Genomic DNA, 21959 nt, shown 5'->3' on the forward strand with positions numbered 1-21959 from the left:
TGACTGATCAGGCCGACCCAGTCTTGTTTTCAATCAGAGTCATTTTAGGAAGAAGGACGGGTTAATTTCCTTGGTTTCCCTTTTCTTGCTTGAATTTTGGTTCAGGCTTCTCAATACAGCACAACTGCCCTCTTAATGAAAGGGAGCCAACGATCCTCCTGAGATAAAACAGCTGTTAGAAACATGAGTTCATACTTATATTCAATTTTTTCTTCCCGGATCTGATTCCAAGCCTCAAACAATTAAATGAAAAATGCTTTTATTACTTTATTTATTACCTCAAAAAGGAACAGTTGTGATCAAGTGCAGACGATGCTTTTTAGATGTTACAAAGCAATTTAATTCATTTATAAAGGATTTCAAACTGTCAGCACCACATTTAACATGATAATCTCAGGCTTGAAAAAGACGGATGACATCACTTGTCCCCCACCAAACGTGCATACATTATGGATTATTCCGAAGCCTCGTGAATAGGGTAATTTGAAATCATTAAAAATTAAAGAGAATGCTGCTGAAAGGCAGGAAGGGCACTTTTGCTCTTGGCTCTGTTGGTGTTTCCCTGCAGTGGGACCAGGGCTGGTTTATTGCACGATGAGAAGAAGAGGACTAAGGAACGCTGCTGTGGGGCAGGACGCAGCACCCAGAGTGAAACCGGGGGCTGAGGATGCCTCAAGCCCTGCTGGAAGCCCCTTTCTAGTGCAGGCTTATGTGCAAGGACCTGGAGCAGGTCTGGAGGCTGGCCCTACTGTGGTCATTTACTGTTTTCAAGGAGGATGTGCCAAGAAGGTTTCAATGCAATAGCAACATAAATGTTTGCCATTTTTACAAGCATTCCTGGGCGTATTTCATAAGAACATCGTGGTTCTCGCTCAAAGTTTCCCATGCCTGTCCCCACAGCCCCCCTGCACACAGCAGCTGCCGTACTACTCATTACCGACTCCCTAAGTTATGCAGGTCCTGGGAATAATTAGTTTTAAATCCTCTCTTTGTAGAGCAAAACTGTGGCAAAGACCTGAAATCGCAGTCACATTATCCAAGTATTTGCGAGGCCATCCCAATAATAAAGCGCACGTCCCCCTGGAGATGGTACCAACTCAAAAAGGCTTTTAACTGACATTTAAATGTCAGACTGCTATGCTGAGTATTACGGGCGTTTCATTGCTCAGCCCCGGAGAAGCATGAACACATCAAAAGCTCCTTAATAATCAGCCACATTAAATGTTGATGGGCTTTGGCACCTGGAAAGGCAACTACAGATGACATGTTTAACCAGGGCTGATGGATATCCACCTGATTCAGCTGCACGAATGCAAACCCACACACATCTCCAGTAGACCACAGGGAGTCTATCAAAATAATTATTTCAAGGATAATGAGTTCATTCTTTCAGAAAAAAAAAAAATCCTTTTCCCAGAGATTCTTTTTGTTCTACTCACCGTGAGCCTGCCCTTATCTTACTGGTATCCTCGATAACAATACTGAGCCTTAAGGACCAAAAACTAGTGAAAATCTGCTTTATTTGTCTTGCGGGAGAGCAGTGACTCATTGTCCACAGCCATGTGTTTGCCCAGGAGACTGTCAGTGGCACTGCTCCATTTGCAATCTGCATTTATCCGAAATGATCCTTCAGCCTAGTACACGTAATTCCAAAGGGTATGAACAAAAACCTCCCCGCATTACTACACCACCGTCCAAGAAGTTCTTAAAAAGGTAGAACATGAAGAGGTCAGGCTTCGCACACCCAACAAGGTGTCTTTCAAAGCTACAAAAGTAGGCTAAAAAAAAGAGTCAGGTGTTGAAAAGAGATGTAAAAACACCACAGCCACCAAGGCAGTAATGAGAGATCTGAGATCGATGTTTGGCATTCCCAAACCTCTCCCCAGAGAGCCAGCCGTGGCTGTCAGACGAGGGACCACAATAGCGATCACACGCACAGTATTTGCTAATATTTGTTAGCATTTGTTAAAATTGCACAGTCATTTCTGGGAGTAAATGTAGTGTGTCCAATCGCTAATTTTCATTTTCATTAGTCAGAGATGCGCTAGGATAACTGCTGGCCAAAATTACGCATTTCTTGAGCTCCCCTCGAGGTGCAGCCCTGCCCTGGGCTTTCCAAACACCAGCCCGTGTGCGGCTGGCAGTGCAGGGGAGGGCAGCGCTGCTGCCTCACCCTGGAGAGGGACTGGCAGGAGCAGGGAGGGATGCAGGGGGATGAGCATCGCCAGCAGTTTGTGCTGCTCTGATACCCTCCGATGCCTTCTGCCTGACCCTACCTCCTCCTGTATGCCTCCTCACCTTGAGAAATGAAGAGAGGGGGGGTAGGAGAGAGGTGAGCTCCCCAAAACACGCCGAGGTCTGCAGCCAGCCCGGACACACATTCCCAAAGGGCCGTGGATGCGGTGCCAACCTGCTTTCCTTATTTCCCTCTCTGACACTAGCAGTCACAACCGGGCCTGAAGCCTTGCATCAAAACATGGTAACAAATGTCAAAGAATAGGATATTACCTGAGAAGATAGGCTGGCTTTCCTGCCCATCACTAGGAGTACAAAAAATAATGAAAATATTGAATATAATTAAGACATGTAATCTTTTCAATCTTCAGAGCTATGCAAATGCAATTCCTGTCAAATTACCAGGAGGTACAAATGTGTGCATTACTGGCTGAGGGCCAACGTGAAGATTGCATCATGATTAAAGAAGTGAGCTAGACTTGTTAGAGAAAGGGCTGAACTAGGAATTATAAAAAGATGTAACAAATGACTCGGTACCGAGCAGCTGACAGTTGTCCAAGCAACGTGTGATGCTCATCTCAGACATGGCAGAGGTGCTGGATTTAAAAATTGCCTCTAGTATTGTCACTGATAAATGATCGTATCATGACGAGCGCTGAACCATGCCTCGCTGGGGATGTGAACGCCATGCATGCTCTGTTCCTTTCAGGAACTCAATGACTGATTTCTATATTTCATATAGGATTAAGAAATTACGGAAGAACCTTTATGGTAGGGATCATTTGGCAATAAGCACAGCTCCTGGGGTTCCTTTTGCACCTTGTTAAAATATCCTTGCATCACAATGCAGCTGAGCAGCAGCACATACAGCAGATCCTGTAGCTCTAGCCAGAAATTTAGCAAATGTAACATGGAGTTTCTGTCAATAGCGGGAGCTGGCAGTTGTCACACTGACAGAGTTAATGAAAGTCGTGGCTGGGGCAGGCAGAATCCCACAACTGCCATCAGCCATCAGCTCGGTTTTGACAAGCGAGGCAGGATTATTATTTTGTACCTGTGCCCAAGTGGATAATTAAGCTGTAATCTTAATGATTACAGTTGATATTACTGAGCAGAAAAGCCCAGAAGACTTACGTAAGCCATGCAAACACACCACTAGCTTTCTCCGTCCTGGCTTTCTGACGAAATTACCCCAAATGGAAAGCTATCCATGGTCATTTTGTCTCTGCTACAAGCTCACCTGCAGTCCCTGCATGAACACTCGCAGCACTCCTGCAGTCTCACCTCATGCCCCGGCTTTGTCTTTAACCAAAGCAGCGGCACCAATGGCTCCGGCCTCCTTCCAGCCCTGGCTGTCAGCCCCAAAGACATGAGCAGGGTGCTCCTCGTGGTGCTCCATCCACCCAGCAGGAGCCACCCAGCCCTTGGCCCGCTTGGTGCTGGGGCTGCTCCCCCAGGGAGGTGGCAGGGGACGGGTGCCGTCGTCCCTCCCCCTGAAATAGGCAGGGGGGGAACAGCAAACACGGGTGTCTGCTGGGGAGAGCATTTGCTGCTTTACATGTACAAAGTTTGAAGGGAAACTGTGCCCTGCGGAACAGCACAGCACGCAGCCCTAACTGCTACAGCAGCTAGAGCAACAGGAGCAGGCCCTGCGTGTCAACCAAGCTGGGGGGGATTCATTTTGGGGCAGATTAGGGTCACTACGGTATGTAAGCCTTTGATACCATGACTGCTAGTTCTTGCTCTTAGCTGGCTTTCTACTAAAATTACCACAGCACGTTTCAAATCTGTGCTCAGTGTAGCACAGAAAGAGCTAACACGGCGGGAGCCACAAATTTCCCTGCCTGCAGGACGCCTTCCTGGGTTTTGCACAATAATTCGTGTTCCTCTCTCTAAAATCTTGGTGGAGAAAAGTATTTAAAAGGAGGTGGGCCAGCCCCGTTCTCAGTTATACTGCCTGCAGGGAACACCCCCTGATCCGTGCCTGGCATCTCCAGCAGGAGCACCGGGCTGCCTGGGGCGGGGGCGTACAGCACCCCTCCTCTCCCCCTGCCTTGGTGGGACACACCGGCTGCAAAGCACGTATTTGCCACACCTGGTAATCAACTTCGTTGAAAATGCAGCCATGCTCCTGTTAGTAATACCTTCCTTTTCCTTTGGTCAGGCTAATTTTCTTCCCACTAATTCTCTTACCTCTTTCAGTGCTCCTATTTCTTTTTGCAGGAAGAGGTTTGCTCCTAAACGGCACTTTGAGACTCCCATTTCCCCAAACTGCCTTCCAGTGTGGCCACGTCGATGCAGTATTTATGGACAGCCGTTTTATATTGTATTCCACACCAATAAAATGCCACTACAGAGATAGTTTATTGCTGGCTACTTTATTTATTATGATTCTGCTGTTACGGACAGCCCTGGCACTGAATTACCACTGGCTATTGGAAATCTCCTGTCTTTTTGACTGAATGCCTTTGCACAGCATTTGAAATTCCTGTCCGAAGCCCAAGAGAAAAGCCCAGCCCTCCCATTTTTCCTGTGTCTATCTATTCAGAACTACTTCAGGACTAATTAACTCAGGACTAACAAAGCTTGATAAGCAAGCTATGTTTCTTTTCACTTTGCAATTCTTTAGAGCCTGTTTACTTTAACATTAGCTTATATATTTAAAAAAATAAGCTACAAATCAGTTCCAGTACTGAATACATTCATCTTTCTTAGTTTCTAAAAGCTATTCGCCTTTGATTACAGCAATGCGTACATCTGACGGGCTTTGATAATAACTGTACGTATCCAGCAGTACGGCTGTGGTGTAGAGGCATAACATGAAGCTGCTAATACATTTTTACTCTCATAAAGCCACAATTTCAGCTTGATAAACGTGACAATCAATTACACCAACTGCAGAATATCTATTATGATTTCAGTAGTTTAACAGAATGTTTTAATTAACAGTTAAATAGAAACTCTAGCACGGTAGGCACTCAAGCGTCAGATGTAGGAAGCCCACATGTTCTGCTGAAGCCATCGATGCCCAAGTCCTGCTAACTGTACTTAAAGCTATTCAAAGTTTGACCATAAGTATTTTGAACTTTCTATTATCCTCAAATGTCACTAACTAATTTTTCCTTCTAACTTTAAGGAGTATGATGACTGAAATGAATTGTACAGAGCCTATCCGACGCAGACATAAAGCCTCCTGGTGCCAACAATGAGAAGTAATCATTATCTTTGTACTTAGAGTAGGAAACGCTTAAGTTATCTCTGTAAGTCCAGCACCAGTGCTGTAGCTACAGTACCTTGCCCCTGGTTCGATTTCACTTATTTTCATCCCCAGAAACGGGAAGAAAAAATATTGATTGCACAGTATGCTATCTCTGTTAATCCAGTTATCTATTAGTTGATCTGGATTCTGCACAACCGGTGATTTCCTGGTAGCACGAGACTAGAGCACAGCACGCAGGAGGGAACAGAAAGGCCCATCACTGTGCAGGCCCCAAGTCACTGCCTCAGGCATCTCCAAGTGCAATGGGAAAGATGAGGCTGCGAGCAGTGGACACGATTCGGCACGCTGCCTAAGCCCCATTAGATGCATGGATGATATTCAAGAAAAAGGAGAAGAATTGATTTTTACTCCATTTTCCTACTGGCACGCTGCAGGCGCCCTCCATCAGCAGCTCTCAGGTGCCGCTGTCCAGCTGCAAGCCTTCCTCCAGCACGCTGGAGATGGGAAACTGCTGCGAGGAGGCTCAGAGAGCCCCAGGTCTCCGACTGCGCATCCCACCTGGGAAATGTCCATCCTTCCAGCCTTCAGACCTTGCAGCTGACCAACAAGAGAAGGGAAGATGGTCCTGACTTCTCCCAGAAGGAAGCCTTCTGGGGGCTCTACGCATGCCTCCCCAGCACCCTCTGTACCAGCTCTGCACTTCCCGGCCCAGCCCGACCAGCCTGGATGTCTGCACGGACACGCAGACACGCAGCCAGCCTCAGCTTTAACGCAGAGGACCATTACCCAGAGGAGGAGGGGAAATTGCTGCTGCTTAAGCTCCAGACTAACAATTCTAAGAAGCACTGCAGGTAAATAACACTCATCTCCACTTAGGCTTTGGTTTTCAGTAAATCCCATGGAAATTTTTAAAGAACCCTGAGCTGCTCTGCGGCGTTAATAAATTCAGGAGATAACAAAGCTGGTGTGAGCAGCTCATCTCAAAGCCCGCTTTTCCCTTTCAGCCTGCTGAGCACCAGTCACGGTCCTGGGGAGCCGCAGCCGGTCCCGTGCCCAAGCCTCCCTTGGCCCTGGTGCCGCACCGAGGCAGCAGCTCCTGACTCAGGAGGGGCTGGCAGCAAAACCAGGGGCTGCCCACACCGACAGCAGAGCTGAAACAGGTGCGTCTGGGGACTGAGGGCACCCCAGGCAGTAAAAGCTGCCTGCGTGGGTCATCGGGAAGCAGGGCTGCCCGTGAGCTGGAGGCCCCCTGGGTTCCCCGAGTGCTATGTACCCGTGGGACTCGGCTGCCACAAAAGGCAGCAGCATCCTCAGGTAGTCTCAGACTCCCTAATGATCTCTCAAAATGAGTAAGATTAATGGCCAAGGCTGGTAAGAAGCTAATGATTAATCTGAGGCATCAACCATCCAGATCTGAGGCTACACTAGAAGACGAAGCGGCCTGCCTGTTGAGACGGCCGCACGAGACCTGACTTACTGCACAGCCGTGCTCCCACATCTACACGTGGCACCACTTGAAGCTCACAAAAACGTTACTATTATCTGACATTAACACCTGTAAAACTTTCAAAAATAATGGAAATCAGCCTCTGAGCTGACAGGGCTAGGAGGTTACAGAGGTCCTTGGTGTCCCACCAGGAAGACGCTCCAGAGGCAGAAGCTGTCACAGCTCCGCGGGACGGCACCACCCGTAAGGAAGCTCTGACAGCCACCTGCCCTCAGGAATTTCTCCCCTGGACTCAAAAGCCTCAGGAGGAACGAAGCACTGCGAACTTTGCTGGAAGAGCGTTGGAAACAGGTTACAAAAATGGAAGCCTTCCTTCAGATTTGGTTGCAGAGCTTCTGAGAAGCTGGGCTGCCTGGCAGGTCACCGCAGCAGGTAGCACCCACGCCATGTGCCGGAGCCCTGGTTTTCTTCCAGCCCCGAGTTAAAGACGAGGCGAGCTTCGTGCCACAGACCTGGGAACCAGGGCCTTAATTCACACACAGAAACCCCAAGCACTAACAGAGCACCTTGCTCCGCATTGGGAAAGCTGGGGTTGCACGTCTCATCATGCAAAAGCCCCATCTGCCTGCAATCCCTTACGATTTCTTCCCCTTCTAACAGTGCACTCAGAACCGCTGCCTCTGCCCACTCAGCGCCAGGCTCCGCAGGGACGGTCACCAAGGGAACTGCGTCCATGAGCCACAAGCCTGGGAAGGACACTCCCTCCTGCTGCCTGGGGCAGACATGAGTCAAGGAGCCCATGGACGGGTCTGGAGGAGCAGAAGCAAGAGCAGGGAGCATCAGAGCATCTCCCTGCCAGCTCCCGGAGCCAGGCGAGCACTGCCTGTCCTGCTGCAGGGCCCCACACCGCTCGACTCTCCCCGCTAACCCCATGGCAGGAACCTTGGTGAGGGAGAGTCAGAGCCATTAACATAATGCTGTTAACCAGCTCTGCCACGATGTATGAAAATCAGTGTTATTTTTCATTTTCTTTACAAAAATTCACTCCTATTTTTTTAAACTGCAGGCTCGAGGGGTCTCAGACTTGTAGCACAAACAAAAACTGACTGTATCTGGCTATTATCAGAGAGAAAGCTCCAACTCTCTCCCACAACAGGTTACAGACAATTAAGCAGATTTTGTTCCATAAACATGGATAAATTCAGGGATACCCCACTGAGCTGCCACCAACGGCTCCAAGACCTGTAACCAAACCTTCCCTACGGAGCTGTCAGATTTAACCAATATTTGCTGCAAATCATCACTTCACCTCATTACCCTGTTAATTGCGGGAAGGAATTCAGCAAGAAGGGATGAGTTTAGGAGGAGGAGGCTGTAGCTGGGTGTTGTACTCCCCAACACAAAGAGAGGGAACTATTCTTGACACAGTGCGTGTCTCTGCTCTTTCAGCATTTGCGTAATTATAGCCGAGCCTTTTGAACATTCAATGCATCTCACGGAAAATGAGACATCCACATATTGTGGCTTAATGAAAAGAACTGAAGGAAATGTACCAAATTATTGGTTAACAGGCAGCTGCTTCATAAATGCTTGCTCCCATCTGTTTTCTCTTTCTCCTTATATCAGCTCATTCAACCCAATGCCTGTAAAACGCTGAGCCCGATGTTTCAGGGCATCTCTGAGCGCTCCTGTCAGTGCTTACGGGTGGCTCCCCGCGTGGTGACACAGGGACAAGGCTAACAGCTGCCAGCATGGGGTCCAGCTCTCCCTCCCGTCTCTCATCTCCCTCATTTCCATGAGCTGAGCGCTTCGAGCCACATTAAGTCAGTGCCCCATTCAGGAGCGCCTTGCAGAAGTCGCTCCTACGAGAGCCATCAAAGCAAATACTTTGCCTGGAAGACCGATGGCATGCAGATAATTCCCAGCAGCAGCGCCGGAGCAGGCTCCTTCTGCTCTTCTGTGAGACCGCAGGTGTTGGCCACCAGCAAGGACTGCTGCGGGACTTACAGGGCCAATGCTCTGACCCACTACAGCCCCTTCATTTGCAGCTTTTCCAGCAAGACGAGCAGCAGCAAACGGATGTGGCAGCATAGGCATGCACCAACCTGTCCCAAAGATCTGCCATGGAAACCCTGGTGCAGGAACAGCTTGGTGGCTGGAGACTGCTATTCACGTTCTTTTTCCCCTCTCACAACAAATTTTGGCCATGGCCAGGTTTGCTCAGCCTTAGGGTTGTCAAACAGAGCAGTGGATGGTGGCTGCTTTGGGTTAAACAACTCTGACCTCAACAAGCCCCTTGAGAAGCATGCCTCGAGCCAGGCTGTGCACCGCTGGAGGAGGACAAGACTTCTTTTCCAGCTGGGCCCTGCTGGGGAGCTCAGCCCGGGGCTGGGGTATCACCAACACTCATTCCTGCCCCGCTCAGCGAGCCAACAAACCTGCAGGAGCAAACAGGTGTGTGTACTTGTTTGATTAGCTTTTCCCCGAGCAAAAGGAGTGATTATATTTTCCTTCATTCCAACTAGAACTGCTGTCATAAAATATTCAGCTCAAGCCATCCAGTTCCACATTATAATTACCTGCCAAAAATTGCTAACAGATCTGCTTCTGCCATCAACACGAAGTTGGCTAATCCTCCGGGAACCTCTTTTTAATTAAACACCTAATACAGTATGATAAACATTGAAAATATGCACTGCTCCTCTATTAAGAATGCGGCTTGATTTCTGAAGTGCACCTAATCAATTCAAGTGTAATATTTACTGTGGCAGCAAATCTTTAGGGTTTAATATTTCAGGTAAAGGTTGCTTTAGTTATTCTATTAGGGAAGGAATGAGTAAGCACAAATAAAGTGCAAAACCTCAATTCGGCTTGACTGTTTACTCGAGCTGCTCGCAGTGACCCAGCACGAGTCCGGCGTGCTCAGCTCTGCGCCTTCGCCGTCCCCTCCTGGCCTGCATCGCTGCTTTTCTGCGCTCACAGTCACCTAACCTCCAGATGCAGGGTCCCGCTTTGGACAACATGGCAGGGGCTGTAAATATCTCACGTGAACCACATGAATATTTACGAACCTCTGACCGTAGCATGTCCACCTCTTCTTTCCTTTGGCGCGTCTTGGTCTCACAAAGCACCAACGCTGTTACCACGATCTCAGTGTCAGCAGTGTCTGTGTGAACCCTCCGTCATGACCTAATTTTTATTATTTATTTACTTGAAAGGCTTGGAATGTATGTCTCTACCTACAGTGGAAAAAACTTCACAAATATTCCAACTTTGTGGGTCTTGCTAACGAAGCTGCTGCCTTCTGTTTGGGTGACATAGTGGGCACAGGTCAAGGGTACGGTGTTGGGCGCCTTGCCCTTGGTGCCCAGTGGTGCGGGGACGTCGCAAACCAGAGATGTGTAACCTCCTGCTGTCAGCACCAGCCTGGGGACATCCTCTCCATGCCTCCTGGAAATAGCACTGAGGCCAGAGGTCCCAGAAAGCAGCCAGAGGTAAAGGATTTCAAGGAACGAGCAGCACAACCCCTGGCATCAGGAGGCAGCCACCGCAATTCAGACAGACCATCTGGAGGAGTTTATACTAAAATCTTGTTTGCTAGTGATGAACACAGCATGACAAACAAAGCCATGAATTTCTTAAAAGCCAGGAAGCCAGCGTGGTTGTTGCTGTGGTGAGGTGTTGAACAAACAGCAACGCTAGGGAAACTGCCCGTGCTCCGAAGGCAGTCCGCTCGGTGTAACGAAAGCTGCTTCTGAACGAAGGGGAGGCGCGATGGGGGCTGACCTGGGCTCCCCGAAAGGTGGCACCGCTCACTGAGTGAGGGCATCCCCGTTTGTCCTAAAGGTCTGAGATAGATGGAGTGAGATTACCTGCTGTCCTCTGACTGGGAAACCCAGCTCCCAGCCGGGAGGTGGAATTAGGTGTTTTCCACGCACAAGCTCATTTCACAAGCCATATTGTCCTGACGTTTCCTAATCAAGTTTTTCATGCACCTGGAGACTGTGAAACAAATGAGGCTGAGAAATCCCTCTCCTCTCAGCTACTCCGGAGCAACCCACAGAGCAGGCGCTTTATGGAGTGTGGCAAAGGCAGGTGCTCATTTTGCCGCAATAGCAAACCTCCGGGGCTTAAGCCGTAGCTGACACGTCCTGTCTGGAACAGGATGTTTCGTTACAGCACTGCATATGCTCCCGTAACGAGCAGGATCTTTCTTCCCCCCTCATTTGGAAGAATGAGCTGCAGAAGCAAATCAAGCCGTCAGGGAGATGAGGGCACCTCCCCTCCATCGGCAGCTAAAACCCCTGGTTTCTGACTCACTTCTCAGGTGCACTCGTGCATCTGGCACTCAAATCAATGAGACCTGATCGTATGGATCCCAGTGGAGTTAGGGATAAGCTGCAGTGATTCTGAAAAAGCACCAAAATACCGTGAGGCCAGGGAGTCCCTGAAATGACGTTCATGTGTTTTTCTGTAGCCACATCAAGGAGCAGCCAGCTAGTGTCCCTCAGCCTGGGCAAACTGTGCAACAGAAGAGCACCCAGTAAGGAGAACAAAAATGGATAAAAAGATTTTTTCTCAAGGAAAATATATTAGCACAGCATTTACATGATTTTTTTTTTTTTTAATTCAGATTTCAACTCTTGCACAATTTCTCCCAAATGGGACTAAGACAGGCTGGCCTGCAGTCAAACAGGAGCTACTGCACTTGTTCGGCAGAGATGGGCTCATCTCCTCAAACAGCCCCTTCACAGGTGCCAGGTGCTAAATGCCAGAAAGCTTCGCAGAAGGACCCGTGCTGATAGAGGACACACAATTTAAATTTGCATTGTGCTTAGCAATATTTGGGCATATATCAGCTGGGAGTCTCCCCGGACTGCTGCCCTGCTGGAGCACGCTTACAGAAGTGGCAGCTACGGGCTGCATTTGATGCCAACTTCAGCACTGGGAGGGCAGGGACCCTGCAGGACATCCCCTGACTCCAGCCCGACCCTCGGCATTGCCACAGCCGTGCACGGGTCTGGCAGGGCGGGTGGGTGGGCGGCGGGACTGCCGTGCTTCATGCAGTACGTGACCAACCTGAGCAGTGTGCAATGCATCGTTGTGCCACCTGGGTATCGATTGGGTTGGCTGCCTCAAACTGAGCCTGGCTACGCCACCCCTCTGGTTCAGTGGGTGTAAGGAAAGCCATGGTGTAAGGAAAGCCATGGTGTAAGGAAACCCATGGTGTCTGCAGCTGTCACCAGCTCAAGGCAGAATCGTGTCAGCTGTTCAAAAGCGCCCAGCATTTAGTAACAGGGACAGAAGGATCCATCAGCCCTCGCTATGCCCAGAGAAGTCTTTGCAGTTCTTTCTGTATTTAAGGAAATGGGCAAACAGGGAAAATGTACATGCAAATTAACCCTTCAACAATTACCAGGAAAAGAAAAGAAAAAAAAACAGAATAAATTAGGTAATGCAATGAACAGAATCCCCCCTGTTCTCCAAGCACCAAAACCCTGAAACCTCGATTAGGTTCCTTTCACGTTTCAGCCAAAGACACCAATACTTGTTTTCCTGACCCAGTCGGCTGCACTACGTCACCAGTCCAGTGAGGGCTATGCAAACCCACCGACATGATCCCGCTGCTGCATGTGCCATGCCAGACAGCCGGTGTCCCACGTGCCACGGCAGTCGCTGTGTGCCTCCTGCCGGCTGCGCCTCCGATGCTACGCGAGCTCGTGGTGAATCAGAGCTATTTGCAGCTACCGGGTGTTGACTGAGGGCAACAATAAAATCTCTCCCAAAACAATAATAATTCAAAGGACATTTTTTGTTCCCCCCATAACATCTGTACTTCTCCAAGCCCAAATGTGAGAACATTTTCTACAGGAAAGCACAAAGAAGGGCAATACCTGGTTTTACCTGAGCCCTTCTCTGCAACTGTGTGTGCCAAGTAAGGAGGCAGCTGGTGTCTGCGGGTGGCCCACCCCACATAAATCATATACAAACGATGCACAAAGTGGCGTTCTCTGCTCGTTTGGTCCAGGATCACGTGCTGCCTTTTCCTGGCAAAATAATGCTGACTTTTCTACATTAAGACAATAATCAATTATTTAAATCCTTTGTGTAAAGTGAGGCATCAGCAAAAAAAAAAAAAAAAAAAAAAGAAAAGGCAGAGAGGGAGACAGAGGTTTTAACTTTTTCCTGCCTGCAGTCAATGTCTCAACAAAACCAAACCCACGAGCAGCCCCAAAGGACTCAGACCCACGGCGCTCGCCTCTTCCTGCGGCAGGGCCTCCCTAACCAAGCTGTGCTGCAGCGTGAGGCTGCTGTCAGTTAATTAGCCCAGGTCAGGTTGCGAGAACAAGCTTCAAAATGAAATTTTCATCAAATTAACAGGTATGCTACAACAGGGATTACAGGATACACCTGTCATCAGTGGCAGTCAAGACAAGACTTGCTGACAAGACAAGACAAGCTGAGCTTCTCCAGCAGAACAGCACTGGTACCGCTCTCGTGTCCTGTAGGAATGACCAAATCCTGCTCATCCTTACACCTTGGGTATACATACCTACAGCACAACACAGCACGGGTCCAGAAGCGAATCAGTCACACAAGCACCTAAAGTGCTGCTGTGGCTTTTAACCACCAGGAAAATAAATGCCCAGTTGCTTGGGTCCTGCCTCGGTGCCGCAGCCCGGCAGCAGACCCTTCTGCTTAAAACTGCTTCGGATCCTTCCTGCGAGGCTCTCCCTCTGCAGCACCATAATTTACACACGGTGCAATGAACAGCTAATGGCCTGTACAGACAGTGAGCGGGGTTTCCATAAATTCACTCACACCGATTGCTGCTAAGTGTGACGTTTGGCTCGAGATTCCCTGCAGCTCCCGATACCTTTGGGGGGTCCCTGCCCTGCCCAGGGCGGCTTGGCCCGATCCTGTACAGTACAGCCAAAGGGAACTCCTGAAGCTGCTTACGTGGCTGTGCCTCCTCATTAAGTGTTTTGAAGTGCTCATTAGATGTTTTTTGTCAACTCTGCTTTTTACAAAGAAATCCTATTGCTACCCTGGCTGCCGTGGCTGCTGCTGAGCGCCTTCTGGCTGGCCGCCATGGGCCCTCACCCCAAGGAGCTGCCGTGACCTCTCCCCACCCCATTCCAGCCTCTGCCCCATTCCCAGCGGTGCTAACTCCCGACCCCACTGCTCCCCGGCACGACTATCGATTCTTCCCCAGCTGACATGAATGCCAATGGCCCAGCCACAGCCCAAGCCAAGTTTTTCTGTTTCTTGGAGCAAGTTAAAACTGTTGGGCACTATACAGATCTCAAGCACCTCTCTTCAGTCAAGTGAAATATTAAAGCCGAACCTAATTCAGCGGCAGGCAGTAAGCTTGGGGGGCCCTGCCTTATCTAATTTGCTATCAGCTGCAGCAACCTTTGCTATTAATATTGCAGTGAAGACCCTGTCAGAAGCTTAAATTCATCACTTTGGTGTGGCCATTCAGGGAACGTGTACCAGCAGGAGGGATTAAAACCCCCTTCTTCCCTCTTCAGCCTCTGCACTGAATTTTGAAACCCTAACTGCAGTGCACAGCCAGCATAACAACAACCACCCCAACGGCGTGCAAGGCGTACTGCCCTCAGAGATTGCTGGTAAATGCTCAACAGAGCTCAAGGAATAGGTGGGGGGCTCTGAGTGCTTCCAGGAGCAGCTACCCAATGCGAGACGGGAGTTTCAGTGGTCCCTGGTCATGGTACAGACCCAAAGGAGGGAGAGAGACCAACTATCGCTCCCTTCTGATGGATAATTTGCCTTTTTCGGGTTGTATTAGCACAACAATTAGCAGATGAACAGATCGAGGGGTTGTCACACTCACACCACAAACTGCTGCTTCCCTGAGGCCTCGTTCTGCCCCGGAGCCACTTGGTGGCCCAGGTGTCACACAGCTGGGGCACAGCGAGGAACAGCCCGGCGATGACGCGGTGGCACGACCAACTGCTTTCATGGAGCTTTGCAGGGAGCCACAGGTGTGCCTGGGACATCCCTGCCCCAGCTTAGCCTGGTGGGACCCAGATGGATGACAGCAATGGGAGGGCCCCAGGTGTCACCGCATGCTGCAGGAGCTATGCAGGGCTCCCGCTGCCCCGCGCTGCATCCCTGCTGTCACTGGAGTCAATCCTTTTGGGTTTCAGATCAGACAGTTATGCCTTTCCCCACATATTTCTAAGCATTAAACTGTTCTGTATGTTCTGACATCTCCTCCCAGTTAGACCTTCCTTCCTACGATGCATACTCTTCATTTTATCTAATTTAATCTTTCTATTCCTTATTGAATTCCCTGACCTAATAAGATAGCAGTACCTTATAAAGCCGAGGACAGCAAATGGCAGCTAAATAATGTTGCTATTATATCAAGGAGAATTGAAACGTGAAGAAAATGCTTAAAGACTCTGCGAGGAATCCTCCATCAGCTGCAGTCAGTGCCAAGCCGGGCACTGCTGCTGGCAGACCCACGCAATGCTCCTCGGTCCTAGCAGAGCTGGGGCGAGGGATAGGAAATCCAGTAAAATAACAGGAGAGCAAGCCTCAGCTGCACCACCTCCCCAGGGGGATCCCACGATGTGCTACGATGAAGTAGGAAACACCAAATTAAGCCAGAGCCTGACCAAATGGTCTGTACACCATGAAACAAAGCCGAGCTTGTGCTAAATGCTTCAAAGTTCTGCACTATTTTGTCGTATCTTAGTACTTGGTTAGCTTTTAATTTGCATTCTGGCTGAAAGCAAAATATCAATAATGAGAAGTCAGCACAGAAGACACTCAGCTCTTTGCTGATGGAGTCTAATGTTTTCTGACTATTACTTTCATTATGTACATTAAAGAATATAATTTTTTCACTCACTTTTTCACTGTTTGGCTTTTCAGCTTAATGAATGTATTAATCTGTTTACCACCAGCAGCAAGTAAGTGTTTATGGGATGATTTTTTCCTTCTTTTTTCAGTACTCCGTTCCACTGCCCCTCACTGCACACCTTTCAGCAGATCTCCCAGTGCCATTATGTTTCAAAGCATTTTGATCCCTTACCATCACGAGTCTGGATGTATCCAAGGGCACGAGACGGTGAAGGGGGACCAGCGGCCGTGAGGTGACACTTTCACCAGAAAAACACAGAAAACAGTAGCCCGCGGAGCTTGTCTGAGCAAAAACAGAGGTAGGATGGTCACATCTTTTTTAATCAGTTTGGTAACTGTTTGGGAATAGTTTCTTACAGCTGATAAGAGAAAACTTTTATGTTAGCCTCTCAACCATGCCAAATATCCATGCTTGCTTCTCTAATAATACTCTTAGGCTAACTTGAGTTACATTTCCCTGAAGACATAGGACCCAAGGAATAACAAAAACACACGGTAGGTTGGACTACACGCCAAATTTCGTACAAGCTGCCTGGTTTTGCACTTTTTTATGTCAGATGTGAAAGTGGTTTCTGTTTGTTTTGTTTGCTCTTTGCTTTGTTTTTTAAACTTGATTGCATTCAACAGTACACAGTGCCTACACTACCCTTGAGAAAAATCTCCAGCCTTCCCACAGATGTATTCTCCAGCACACTTTCAATGACTTTCCTATCATTATGGGAGAAAACATAATACTACAGAGCTGAGGCTCATGAAGACGCTCCATAATGTAATGGCAGGCTCAGAACATAATCCATCAATTTTCTGGTTTGGGTTTGTTCTTTGACTTAGATCATCGGCACCCAAAAAGGCCATCATAAATCCTGCAGGGTGAGTTTCCAGAATAAGAGATTGGCAGATTAACTGAGACAGGGTGGACCAAAAAAAAGGACTTACGAGTCTTAAGGAGGGAAGAGGGGAAGAAAAGGTGCAAGGCTCTGTGCGCATCCTAGCAGGCAGTCCCTAGCACAGCCCCTTTGCTTCCTACCTAATGGCCATACTGCCACATATATGGGTAGCAATGCGCTCCTCCCTGCGACACGCAAGGCACTTCTCCTGCTATCGTGGCTTGGGGCTCTCACTGGTACCATGATCTGGAGCCTCACTGGGGCGGGTGGGCACGCGGAGAGGAGCCGCAGGCGGGCTGGGGGTTTGAACAAGACACCCCCACCCAAGGAAGGGCAGCGTCGCACCCGCTCCTTATGGCTCCGCACTCCCTTCTGCAGAAAATATCAAACAGCAACTCACGTGAGGCCGGACAATCATTTTTCAGATAGCACATGAAAGAAATACCAGGCCGCTCTGCAGTAGATTACGTGGGACAGCGTGTAATACATCCCCAGCAAGTTATGACATTGATTCATTCCTGGGATTGAATTTGTTCACAGTAATGAATGTATTACTTTTTCCCTGAAGGCCCCAGTCTTTTCGCTCACCTTTATTGATCAACGGTTTATAACTTTGAGACTATTTGCAAAAAGTGATTAATGCAACTTACTTTCCGGTCTTAAAAACAGCGTAAGCAATTAGGGTTTATGCAGCAATTCCCTGCCAAACCAGAACGAAACTGCTGGAACCAGTGGCATTATCTGACACATCAGCTGTGTTTCAGCACAGAAAACAGAAAAGATGGCATCAGCGCTGAACCGAAGCACATTCATCTCCCTGCAATCACGCAGTAAAATACAGGGGATGGGTTAAGAAGAATGAATGGCTACTGCAAAACCTCTTTATAATCTTTAGAAGAACTGCATGAAAATAAACGGGAAAGTGCAATTCTTAATCAAAAGCAATAGCATGATTCCTGGCTAACATGAGACAAAAAAAAATTAATAAAAGCACGCAGCTGTCAGGGAAGAAGGACAAGGGAAGGTGAGCTGAACAAGCCTTCAGAGAGAGGGGTACCACTTACCTACAAAGCAAACATTAGAGTGAAGGGCAGGGAAGCAACTCCAAGAAGATGAATGTCATTCTTGAACCTTTCTATAATTTCTTAAAATAAAGCAGTTAACTGGGCTGCAGCCAGTAACAAGGAACTATATAGCCCATTCCTTCACCTAAAATCTATACCAGAAAGAAATGCTTGGAGTGTGCAGGATTTTTTCCTATTTTGAGAACTGATGCTATTAGGGTACCCCTATTCCAGATTTTGTTCTAATATGAAAGGAACTGGCTGAAAATGCCAGATAATTGGGAAGAAAATCATCACACATCAGGAGTATGTGATGGAGGGAAGGCATCTGAATGAACATGGAGGTTTAAGGGCTGAGAAGCTGACCCAACAAACAGAGAGGAGGCGACTCCTTGGCATAGCTGGCAGCAGCTGGGGGAGCCGCAGGGAGGGCAGCCAGAAAACCTGACCCGAGGCAAACGTGGCCATGCCTGGAACTCTTTGAAGAGCCTGAAAATGGACAAGAAATTGCACCAAATCATACTCAAATGGCTCTCTGTAAAGCTGCGGACATTTAATTCACGCACGAAGCATGCACAGTGACATTACCACAAATTCTGCTGCAGGTCAGAAAACAACAGCTCGTATCTAGGTAACATTTGTAAATGTGATTAGGTTCAAGGAACACGTGCTGCAGTTGGGACTGCATATGAAAATCATCACTCCTCAAACAGGGTTGCTTTTCCATCTTTTTGACCAATTTTTCTCCAAACATTCCGGATAGAAAAATTTGTTTTGCTGCCCAGGATTCCAAAATGACTTCAGAAAAACACAACGTGTTTGTAGAGCACCAGCCACCAGTTGGACAGTCATTTCTATGCCTAATCACAGGTGAGGAGGATGGAAGTGGTCTCTGACCAACAGCAAGAAGAAGAGGAAGGAAGGAGAGTAACAAACGAAAGCAGTGGAACAGAGAGCACAAGGGTGCAAGAGAGCACATGCTCCACTTTCAGGAAATTTCTCTCTAATTTGAGTCCTGGGCTCAATATCAACTTTCAAACTCCACGTCATTCCAGCACAAGGGATGACGGAAAGCATTCATGTCCAGCATGAAAGCTGCCCCAAGCCAGGTCCAGGTCGGCCGGGCTTGGTGCCAGGGGGAGCTGCACCACGGGGTCTGCAATGCCACCGAGACCCCCCTGGGGAGAGGCAGCACAGTTGGTGAAGTGCCCCCAAAACCCTGGGAAGCTTGGGAAGCCTGGCAGCAAAGCATAAATCTTTCGAAGCTTTCTGCCACCTTATCTGCTCCTCTCCAAACGTGCGGCGCTGTCAGAGCAGAGCAGCAGTGCCGCGGGCTTCAGGCAGCATGCACGGGAAGGGAAGGCTCGAAGCGGGCAGAAGAAATCGAAAAGTGACCTCTTTGCAGGCAAAACTTCATCTCAACGACACGTTTGGATAAAGGTCACAGTTACACAGGAAATGCTTCACCTTGCTGCGGTGTTAACGCCGCTCTCAGGGAAAGCAGTTAACTCGGTGAGCAAACAAGTGGCAGCATGCCGCCGGACACCGAGAGCGCCCCGGCAGGGCACGTGCCTCTGTCGTGCCGATGGCAGCAACCCCTCTTTGTGGTTAGGTCTTCTTCTGTACCAGTTCAGTTTGACAACACCTCAGGCTGCCTGGGGGGCTGCACTCTCCCTGATTTCCTCTGGACTCCTGGCTTTGGGGACACGAGATGTCCCCAGAGCACGCAGAGGGGACAGGATGAGCCATGGAGTGGGGGCAGAGGGAGTGAGCATGGCTCCACAACAACTCCCTGGTGCCAGGACCCTTCCCTCCTGCCCACAGCATCTCCCGGCTGTCCGTCGCCTCCAGAGGTGCACACCTGCAGGAGTGTTCCTCTTGCATCTCTTCCTTCCATTATGTTAGCAATCATCACTCAGGGAACAAAACCACTCGCATCTCCCTCGCGATTGGAAAACCAATTCAGTGCCAGCAGGAAAAAAATGTTGTGGCGCACTCCTGCAGGTGGAATGAATGCCTACTGTGCCCAGCACTGATCTCAAAGAGGATGGTGCAGGATGTTGCTCAGATGAGCGAGCCCTCTTCTTGAGTTTTTTCAATGAAAGCAAAAGCAAGCACACAACCCAGCCAGTCTGCTCCCTGCAACAGCCTTGTCTCGGGCTGTACATATAACAGAAAAACTCCAAGTCTCAATGTATTTCCCTGACAGATACATGCAAATAGGAAAAATCAGTTATCAGCGCGGTTCACTATAGTTTACAGGTTTACACCAGTATGAATCCACACCCATGTCTCTCTGACAAAATGAAGGAGCAGCAGGAAAATCCCCATCTGAACAGAAACACTTGGCACTTCTGTATTCAGTTTAAAAGCTGGCTACCTGAAATGTTGCTTCATGCATTTGTATGCGTGTCTTACTGTAAGAGATGCTTAGGTGCTTTCAAGAAATCTAAGTTTATTTATCGAAAGTGAGTTGCAAGGTTAGAAAAACTTTTTTTCCAAACCAAAGGCAAGCGTCAGCTGTTTGCCAAGGTTCAGCCTTTGCCCCGGCCAGGCTGTACCTACACCCATTTTGCCAGTCCCTGAGCTCCTAAATTATGAGGAAGAGTGATGAACCTCAGCCTGAGAGAAGCAACAGCATCATCCTCTGCACGCACAAGTCCCACAGATGAGATGTGGAGTTCAGAAAAGCAGTGACAGCATGGGAGGAGCCCGGCCTGGGTGCGCTCGCAGGGCAGCAGGGCCCCAGGCCAGCAGGGTACGGGCACTGAGGGCAAATGGCAGAGCCGGGCTGAAAGCAAAAGCGGGGAGAAGGAGGCCGTGCTGCAGCCGCTGCTCATGCACAGGCAGCACTTGTTTCTGCGCCTTGTCTTGTGCTGCCTGTAAAGGTGACTTGGAGCACAAACGCGGCACCGCGGCTGGCTGCCGGCACCGTGGTGCAACCCACAGCACGAGTCGACAGGAGTGCGCAGTGGAAATCAAGGTAAAACGTTCAGAAAAATAAAATCTAGTAAAAATAAAATCTAGCTTCTAGTGAACTAGAAGCTGGCATTTGAAAATGACGTTTACTTAGGCAGAGATACACGCGGGTATGCGTTACGTTCCCCCTTCTTACCATGCATGCCATGGCTTTCCACTTGCTCCTCCTGAGGCACATGCAGGAATCTCAGGGGACATCCGGCTGCAGCGATGGTGGGAATGTTTTGGTCTTTGCTTTTAAAGACGTTTAACACTGCAGTTTGTTCAGCTGACAGCATTACTGGGTTTGTGGATCACGGACTTGCAGGGGCTTTGCTCGCAGGAATGCACTGATCACAGAGGTAAAACTGACGTTACCCAGGGAATGTCCCCAGAGCCAAATTCCAAAAAAAAGGAGTTGCAGGATCCTTGGCAAAAATGCATCTTTTTCACTAAAACCAGACGTTTCTTAAAGTTCAGATCAAGTAAAACATGCTTTCTTCAGTTTTGAGAACTGAGACCAGTTTGAACACTTACACACCAGCTGCAAGACAAATCCGTTCCCTGAGCCTGACATCTCAGGTACCTGAAGTGGTTCTGGTCAGAAGGGGGTGTTTGTGAAGCGCCTTTGTGCTGCATGTCTCACTGGGAAACCACTTCCCACCTTGATAAATGGTTGATAAATAAAGAAACGCGTACAAGAGAACCAGTGGTCTAGATAGCTGCAGAATATCACGGCACTGACTGGTAAGCATGGTACTGAGCAGAAACTATATTGAACTACTGGCAGTGTTCACTACCAGTGAAAGAAAAAACATGTTTTTACTAAAATTGCACACTTAACTGATGTTTTTAATTATTATGTTTATTTTTTAAAATACACAGGTCAAATTATAATGATTTTTTTCCCCTACGCCTTTCGGAGATTACATACATTCATAGCGGTCTGCAGCTCATTTTGCTTTGCAAATGAAGTCGGTGGCTTGAGCTACAACCTGAGCACACCTCACAGCTGAATAATGCCAATTTTTGAATGAGTCAGCAAGCAATCACCGGTTGAACAAATAATTGAGACTAAACTGCCTGCAGAAAGAGCTAATTTTCCTTCACAGGCGTAAGAGAGCCGCCTGCCAGCCCGGCACACAGTGCTGGAGTTGCCACGGTTCCTAACCAGGAGCCCACCTCACCTTTCTGATGACAAAGAGAAATTCTCTCGATTTGAATCATTATGTCCTCAGGAGCTCTAAAACAGA

General features: G+C 48.6%; 1 protein-coding gene and 1 long non-coding RNA gene across 5 annotated transcripts in view; one reads left to right on the top strand and one right to left on the bottom strand.

Annotated features, from left to right (window-relative positions):
* KCNIP1 (potassium voltage-gated channel interacting protein 1) overlaps positions 1-21959 on the bottom strand; it is a 241922-nt gene that overhangs the window by 191353 nt on the left and 28610 nt on the right. The gene's annotated exons all lie outside the window — the stretch shown is intronic.
* The window catches only part of LOC308177463, a 67297-nt gene that overhangs the window by 34700 nt on the left and 10638 nt on the right, over positions 1-21959 (top strand). For 2 of the 3 annotated variants that reach the window (XR_013939131.1, XR_013939133.1), the window contains one exon: positions 1-21959. This exon is cut by the window's left edge; it is cut by the window's right edge and continues 9791 nt beyond it. This is a non-coding gene — a long non-coding RNA (uncharacterized lncRNA). The other variant, XR_013939132.1, reaches the window with a different exon arrangement.

This window comes from Anser brachyrhynchus (genome assembly GCF_964034855.1).
Source record: "Anser brachyrhynchus genome assembly, chromosome: 14".
NCBI lineage: Eukaryota > Metazoa > Chordata > Aves > Anseriformes > Anatidae > Anser > Anser brachyrhynchus.